Source organism: Carassius auratus, unplaced genomic scaffold (genome assembly GCF_003368295.1).
Source record: "Carassius auratus strain Wakin unplaced genomic scaffold, ASM336829v1 scaf_tig00048349, whole genome shotgun sequence".
Taxonomy (NCBI): Eukaryota; Metazoa; Chordata; class Actinopteri; order Cypriniformes; family Cyprinidae; genus Carassius; species Carassius auratus.
In genome coordinates, this window is record NW_020527072.1 from 44,425 (window position 1) to 53,654 (window position 9,230).

The 9,230-nt window shown below is 33.2% G+C and overlaps 1 pseudogene; it reads left to right on the plus strand.

The window, feature by feature from the left end:
- Nucleotides 1–2,629: 2,629 nt before the first annotated feature.
- LOC113089018 (synaptobrevin homolog YKT6-like) lies at nucleotides 2,630–7,572 on the plus strand (annotated as a pseudogene).
- Nucleotides 7,573–9,230: the final 1,658 nt, after the last annotated feature.

The following is a 9,230-nucleotide window of genomic DNA, read 5'->3' on the forward strand; positions in this document are numbered from 1 at the left end:
GTGGTCAAAGAGTTCTCGTGTGTTCGGAGCGGGATCGCGAATCATTTGAGTCAGTTCGGGATTTCGGAGCGGGTTTGCGAATCATTTGAGTCAGTTTGGGGATCGCGAATCGTTTGAATCAGTTCGGGAGTTCGGAGCGGGTTCGCGAATCATTTGAGTCAGTTTGGGAGTTCGGAGCGTGAATCATTTGAGTCAGTTTGGGAGTTCGTAGCTGGTTCGCGAATCATTTGAGTCAGTTTGGAAGTTTGGAACAAGTTGGGGAATCATTTTAGTCAGTTTGTGGTTCGCGAATCATTTAAGTCAGTTCGGGAGTTCGTAGCGGGTTCGTGAATCATTTGAGTCAGTATGGGAGTTCGGAGCGTGAATCATTTTAATCAGTTCGGGAGCTCGGAGCGGGATCGCGAATCATTTGAGTCAGTTTGGGGATCGCGAATCATTTGAGTCAGTTTGGGAGTTCGGAGCGTGAATCATTTGAGTCAGTTCGGGAGTTCGGAGAGGGTTCGCGAATCATTTGAGTCATTTTGGAAGTTTGGAGAAGGTTCGCGAATCATTTGAGTCAGTTTGGGGTTCGCAAATCATTTGAGTCAGTTCGGGAGTTTGGAACGGCTTTCGTGGATCATTTGAATCAGTTCGAGAGTTCGGAGTGGGTTCGCGAATCATTTCATTTTTATATGTAAATTTTATTAAATATACATCATATATGCACATCAAATTACACGCACATATTTTTTTAAATAATTGTTTAATGTAAAAGCTTTACAAAATAAATAGGGATTTGTTAAAAACATATTTTAAAAGCTCTTCCAGAATAGTAACTTTAATAGGCTTTGCTTCTGGAAGACTCTGATTGGAACAAAAAACATTTTAACCAGATACATGTTCAATTAAAGAAGGTTTAGCTATTTTTTTATGAATGAACGAACACCAGTAATATATTTACTTTAATATTTAACTTTTTTCTTTTTATAATAAAGTCATATTTTTGGGAAATTATATTTATAATATCTTTAACAATTTTTTTTACCACAGTTTAAATGTAAGAGAACACAAGGATTAGTAAGATTTTTTTAAAGAAATGAATAATTTTAATCATCAAGGACATATAAAATTGATCAAAAGTGACAGTAAAAGCATAATATTACAAAATATTTCTATTTCAAATAAATGCTGTTATTTTGAACTTTCTGTTCAAGAATCCGGACAAAAAAAATCTATCATTATTTCTACAAAAAGTTTAGTTGCCTATTTTAAGGACTATTAAGATTTTTACCATTTTCACAACAAACACATTATTCTGAACATCTCATTACTATACAAAGCCTCAAAAGGTTGTGAAAGATGCTGATGGGAATCTTTAGCAAATGCCACAGTGTCATTGGAGGGAATCAAACATGATGTCAAAAAAGGTATCTTTCTGTCGTTTTTTTCAGACTAATTCATATTGAAGTCTGTTTTCCACCATAGAATAAAAAAGTTCAAAGGTGATAAACAGGATGTCACAGTTTTGACTTTATTTGTCACTGTTTATATCTTAGGTAACATCTCACTATTCTGACTTTTTTTCCCTCTGAACTGAAAGTTTTCATCTTGTAATTCAGACTATATTTCTCACAATTCTGACTTTGTTATTATGTTTTTATTTTTTTATTTTATATTATAGAATTTTTCATTTATTATTATTATTATTATACAGTATATTTATTTGCAAACTCAGGATTGCGAGAAAAAGGTCAGAAATTATATACATACAAACTTATAATTATGACTTTGTTTTTTCTCTCGCAATTTCTAATTTATAGCTCACAATTTGGAACTCAGACTTTTTTTTAATTGAAAGTTTATGTCTTTTCAATTCTGACTTTATATCAGAAATGACTTTATATCTCACAATTCTGAATTACAATAATAAAGAGTATAAAAGACAGAAATAGTATTCTAATATAATTAAAGGGGTCTTATATGAATAGTCATGAGAATGAGGCATTACTAATAAATGATGCAAAATAAAAGGTGCTATTTCTGAGCTGTCCTCAAATATAGCTTATTAGTCTCTATAGAATAATAGTCTATGTAAAAAGAGGAAATAGGAGAAGCAGATGAACACAAAATAGATGAAAAGTGTTGAAATGGCAACTGGAAATGTTAAGGAAATTGCAAGATTTTATAAAATACAAACAAAACAGAGTAAGTCAAAGCAAAATTACACTAAACTTAAGTAGAGAAGATCAGATACAGGATAAGGATGGGTCATGCAATACTTAATTCTACACTTCACATAATAGGAATACACAATACAGGAGGATTATGTGAAATATGTCAAGTGAAGGAAACAGTTTATCATGTATTGTTAGGAATAAACAGGAAAGCAATGAACTAGAGAACCACAGAAAATAGGATGCAATGAATTTTCAATCAGCAACAAATTAAACCTAAGCAAGGATTGTGATTATTGTTGTACAGTGTAAGAAAAATTACGCTGAATTATTAAACCCTAAAAACTCTACTCTTAAAACTGTCATGCGACTCGCCAATCCACAGAAGAAGAAGAGACTTTTGTTTTGTTTTGCGCACGTGGTGCGCGACAGACTTTTATTTTGAAATGCAGTTATCCGCCAGCTAGCAAGTTTCTGAAAAAAATTAAAATCTTCAGATAGTTGTGAGCTGATTGAATACTTTCTGTAAACGTGGACTATCCTGGATGCTAGTGATGTTATATCCATAATACAAATCACAATTATTATCAACTGTATAACAGCACTCCAGTTGTCAGTTATCATACGAATAAATACAAGTTGTCTGATCTGTTAGATTACGTTAGCTGTTAGCGGATTGGCGTCAGTCTTGGCTGTTTGACGCTCGGCAGGTAAGAATAACAATTAGTTATGTTTATAAAGAATGTCACGTTTCATATTATTGAACCTGTTTAATAAAGATTAAGATTAAGATCGAAGATTGTGTCGACATCGGGCTATTTCAGTGCTAGCATGACTGCTAAACAGCTGTTGGTCGATTGATTATTATTTCCTTTCGATGATATCATTAAACGCTATTTCAGTTTTTTGTTGTTGTTTTTTTTTTAAATAAAAAATATGAATAATAAAACATTTATATAATAAGTAGCTCAGAATACAATCAAATACAAAATAGCAATAACCAATCAATTACAACACTACTGAATCAACCGTAGTGTTGTATTTCATATTATTTTATGATTAGTTATTAAATAATAATAATCATCTGACAATGTTGATTTATAATAAGTGCAGTGTAATGTCAATCACCTGGTAATTACGAATAATCAATCAATAAAAACAGTATTTGTTTATTTCTATTATTTAGTTATATTCTTTATAAAATAAATAAAGTAAAACTAAATAATAAGCACAGTGTATGTTAAAATCATTTAAATCTGAATAATCAATCAATAAAAACAGTATTTGTTTATTTTATTATTATTAAGTTATATTTGTATAAAATAAATAAAGTGGCAATAAATAATAAGCACAGTGTATGTTAAAATAATCTAAATATGAATAATCAATCAATCAATCAATAAAAGCAGTCTTGAACCACTCTCATTAATTATTAATAACAGAAGCTGTGATTATTTAATAAAATTAATTATAGCTTATTTGTTGTCCTGTTCAGAAACACCATGAAACTCTACAGTCTGAGCGTTTTGTATAAAGGCTCGACGAAGGCCAACCTTCTGAAGGCGGCGTATGATCTATCATCATTCAGTTTCTTCCAGAGATCCAGGTGATATATCTACAATGATTACTTTGTGCATATGTCTTTATATGCTTTTATTAAGCTACTCATTTGTTTCAGAATGCCAAAAAGCTGACTGTAAACTGTTTTTGCCTTGCAGTGTGCAGGAGTTCATGACATTCACCAGCGCACTGATTGTTGAGCGCTCAGCGTTAGGAAGCCGTGCGTCTATCAAAGAGCAAGGTCAAGATTAATTCTTATTAAATGTTTGCCACTGGCCTGATTGTAGCTGTTGTAGAGTTTAATTATAGCTTGGCTTGTTCAGGATGAAGGGCTAGTTATTAGGTTTACTGTGTAATTAAAGCTCCAAACTGATCCAGAGCCACGACAACAGAATACTAGAGATATTCAGAAATGCATCCCACTTCAGCACTTAACCTTTAAATAGTACTTAAGTTCATTTTTATATGACATTTTATATATAATTCCTTTGTTTTTTAAATATATGGTTAGAAGTGTACTATAACAGTGTTATTTTAGTATGACTAAGACACTATTTTAGTTTTTTTTTTTTTATAATTTCAGTGTAAAAAAACATATTTTATTTAAAAAAGAATTTATTAATACACATTTTATTTAGTGCATTTCATTAAATTAAATGTCACATTGGCATCTAGCCATATTTTTCATTTAATTTCAGTGAATTTTAAGTAACAGAATGTTTTTTAATGGTTTTTATTTTAGTTTTAGTTTTAACATTAATAACCCTGTCTGCCAAATTCATTATTTTTATTAAAACTTGTATGTCATGTATTTTTATATATTTTTACATTTTTAATTAAGTTGCAATTTTAGCATGTAAAATTATAATCAAGTATGTTTGCTTAAGTATGTTAGTCAACACCTTATAATAAATGTATTTATTTATAGCATGACAAAAGATTAAAACAACTTAAACTTGACTTAAAGTGTACTTGACGCTAAGTACGCTTAAGTTCATAGTCTTGAAAATATACTCTCTTTATGTACAATTACATGGCTTTTTATTTAAATAATATTATATTGTCTGCAAGTCTTTGTAAAATTAACTGAGATTTGAGGTGCACATTCACTACAGTTCCACACACTTCTTTTTCACAAGTGTTTGCAGTGGCTGCTCATAAAAGCAGTGGATTCATTGTTTATTTGTTTTTCCTCGTTAGAGTACTTGTGTCACGTGTACGTGCGGAATGACAGTCTCGGTGCTGTTGTGATCGCAGACAGTGAATATCCCTCCAGAGTCTGCTTCACTTTACTTGATAAGGTGTGTCATGTTGTCTATCTATCTATCTATCTATCTATCTATCTATCTATCTATCTATCTATCTATCTATCTATCTATCTATCTATCTATCTATCCTATCAACATGCAAATAATGTTAGAAACATGCTAGTCACATGCTAATCATGCTAGAAACATGCTAGTGATATGCTAGTAAGTTGCTAATCATTCTAGCGACATGCTAGTCACTTGACAATCATGCTAGGAACATGCTAATCATGTTAGAAACATGCTAGCAGCATGCTAGTAACTTGCTAATCATGTTAACACCATGTTAGCAACATGCTAGTCACTTGCTAATCATTTTAGGTACATGCTAATCATGAAAAACATGTTTAATAGCTAATCATGCTAACAACATTCTTGTGACATGCTAGTAACTGGCTAATCATGTTATCGACATGATAGTCACTTGGTAACAAAACGTGCTAGCAACATGCTAATAACTTGTTAATCATGCTATTGACTTGCTAATGACACGCTAGTCACTTGCTAGTAATGCTAGATCAACTACAGCAAGTAGCAGCAATCACTTGTTTTTTAAAACTTCTTAAACTTTTCAAACTTTTCTGGTCAGGCTTTCTCAAGCCAAACTTAAAGTTTGTTTTGACAAACTTTATCTAGTTCAATATAAAAAATATTTAAATCCTCAAAATTCAAGCTTTTAATAGTATTCTTCAATCAAATCCAATTCAGTTAGATTCAATTCAACTACTTTAATCGTAAAAACACTTAAGTATTAAACTTCAGTCTTTTTAAACTATTTAAATAAAAGAAATACTTCAAACTTCAAGCTTTTTAAACTGCTTCAAAATTTCTGTCTTGATTTTCTCAAGCCTACATCAAACTGTCTTAGGTGTTATCTATTATAAAGACTATCAAACAAGTTTACAAAAATTTTTTGATAGGAAGTATATGTAAATGAAATTTAAAATGAATACTATTTAAATGCCAATTTAAATAAAAACATAATTTAAAATGTATTGTTTTAATGGTTCGGTATGACCATTTTCTCTCTCTAATGGTTTTGTGGTTGTCTTCAGGTGCTGGATGAGTTCTCCAGACAGGTCAACAGTACAGACTGGCCGTCTGGTTCTCCAGCAACCGTTCAGTACACAGCACTGGATAGCCATCTGGCTAAATACCAGGTACCTTCTGCTCGCTAATAGTGAAACTGCAAGAAAAGCCGTGTAGTGGAACGTCACTATTGTTATTCAAGGGTTTCAAGGGCGCTAGATTAGTAAACACAACACATTCATCACCCATAACAGTTTCAGTATTTCCTGTTTTACAGAATCCACGTGAGGCTGATGCTATGACCAAGTGCAAGCAGAACTGGATGAAACCAAAATTATTTTGGTGAGCAAATAATGATGTGAACAGTGTGTATTAAAATCCACCCTTTGGGATTGTTTCACTTGCACTGATATTCCCGTACGCAGGGCGTGTAAGTGTGCTGTCATTAGACACAGAGGAGAGTTTGTTTGTCTTTAATGCGTTGGCATTTGTATGTTATATAATATGTTTCTCCAGCACAGCACAATGGAGTCGCTGCTGGAGAGAGGAGAGAAGCTGGATGATTTAGTTCAGAAATCTGAGCATCTGGGAAACCAATCAAAAGCCTTTTATAAAACGGTCAGTACTTTTACATGCAAATGAAACACACGTCAGTTGCGTTTTTTTTTGTGTGGTTTTTTTTACTGTTGTGAGCTTCATTAGTGGTGGTTTCCAAAACAATCACTCTTATTATCACTCATTTATAGCCAGTGATTTGAACACATTCTTAAACCCAAGTACTAAAGGAGCCATGAAGTGGCTTTTTTATATTTTTATACTGTTGTCTGAAATCCACTTATGACGTTCATGTGGTTTTTTTACATTCAAAAACATCAAAATAAAAACAAGGGATATTTTCTACCCTACTTTTGAAGCCGGCTCGAGAAACGCTGGTTTTTATGTGCGTGCCGCATTGAAAACTTGGAAGTAAACGCCCACCGCTGTGATTGGATAACAGTTTTGTATTAGTAAACTAACTGTATGTGTGTCTGTTTGACAAGCTGCGTCCTTCATAGATGAAGCCATCTGTGACTTTAGACACACATACACAATCAGGACAAGTCAAGCGATCTGTAACAAAGCAATAGGACAGTACTAATATTTTTGATATAGATGCACAGCATCACTCTGTTTATATGTTATTTCCCCTACAATTGTCATGTGTGAATCAGTGGGCGGGGCTACAGATTATGCATTGATATTCTACTATGGAGGCGGAGTTTAATCAATCTATGACATCATTCACTACATGACCCCTTTAAACATATCAGCTACCTTCAGGCAAGAAACCCCAAATACTGAGAGAGTTGTGTGATAGGCTGAAGATCTGATGTAATGTTGATGTTGTATGTTCTAGGGCACGCAAGCAGAACTCGTGCTGCGAGATCATGTGATCGTGATCAAGTCTCTGATTGGACTGGACTCTTCGGCCACATCTCCTCTCTGGTTTTCTATTTTTTCCCCTCTCTTTCTCTCTGTCCTGGTGTTAGGCTGGTGCTTTTATCAAGCAGCAGTAATAATGAAGGCACGAAACGGCCGATCTGACGAAATACAATAACGGGCTCCGAGGGGCTGATTTCCCATGATGCACCACACTCACTCTGCCATCGGTTTTCATGTTGTGTGAGAACTTTGTTTTCTTCTCGACGGTTCCTCAGGGTCTGCACAAGCTCGAAACAGATCCGGATGAAGCATGGAGGGGTTCGAGTCAAACGTCCCCGCTGTGCCTTACTTGGTGTGTTGATATCAAACCGCTGAATTAGCCTTATCTCAACGGAGGACATGCGAGTGAAAAAGCTGCAATCTCTGTATTTCGACTCATTATTCGGCGCCTTGTAGAGTGTACATGTAGCGTGATTTTTTTTTTTTAAAGATGTGAAAACAGTAAATAATGTGTTAATTATTGATGTGTTCATAACATCCTGAATATTGTGTGTAAGTGACTGATCAAATTAAATGTTGTGTGCAATTCTAATGCTTTTCATCTTGAAGGTGTAAATACATTACTGAATGGTATTGGCTTTGGTTTCCTGCATCGAGAGTCGTGATTGCAATTTGGATTTTAATACTTTAAGAAACATTCCTTCAATATGTTCAGCTGGTGGTTGATAATGTACAAGTGTCGTGGTGTTGGAGTAAATAATAAAGCCTTAAAGTGTGGTTTGATGTGGAATCAGCCCCCTTGTTTCTCGTGCGATGGTTGTGAGTGTAAATCTGAAACTGTGTTAGTGATTGATCACATGACTCTCGCCGGACCTCTCAAATGCTGGATCCAGTCTAATGAGGCTCTGCTGCTAACAGCCTGAAGGCTCGACCTCACAATTCATCTGCTTTTTCTCTTTCTTTAAAGCTTATATCTTCATGCACAGAAGGTTGGGTAAAGCCAGGAGTATCTGGGTGAACCAGTCAAGAACATGTCCGGTCTTATTTTATCTCAGTCAAAAGACACAAAACTAAATCTATTTTGGTTAAAGAAAATCGAATTTAAGACCATGTTTTTTTTTGCATTGTTGACAATTAAATATTTCAATTCCCCCCAATTAGTGATATTGACATTTTCTCACTGAATTGGCATGAGAATGAAATGTTCTTATTTTGTGAAGAAAAAAAAAAAGTTAATGCATTTTTACATTTATAATTTTCACAATTAATCATAATTTATTTTGATTTTTAAAATATCATAATTAGGACCATTTATATTCTTGCATTTGGACAATTGAGAACAATTTCCTCCAATTTGTGATATCAATGACACTTTCGTCCAATTTTCTCATGAGAATTAAATGTTATTTCTAAAAAGAGAGAGAGAGAGAAAAAAAAGTTAATGTATTCGTTCAAAAACAATTAAAATTAGAACTTTTAAATGCTATTTTGCTTTTATTTTGAAAATCTCATAATAAGGACTTTTTAATTTTTTTGCAGTCTGACAGTTAATAAAAGTTTTCCCCAAATTTCTCCCATTTGTGATATAAAGATATTTGTTCCTGACCAAATGTTCATTATAAGAGAGAGAGAGAAGATAAAATATATATAATCATTGCAGAATAATTTAAGAAAAAAAAATTAAAGTCAGGGAAATGATGCTGTAGTGAGAATTTAAGGGCATTTTTTTTTTTTTTTTGAAATGACCCAGACATGTTTT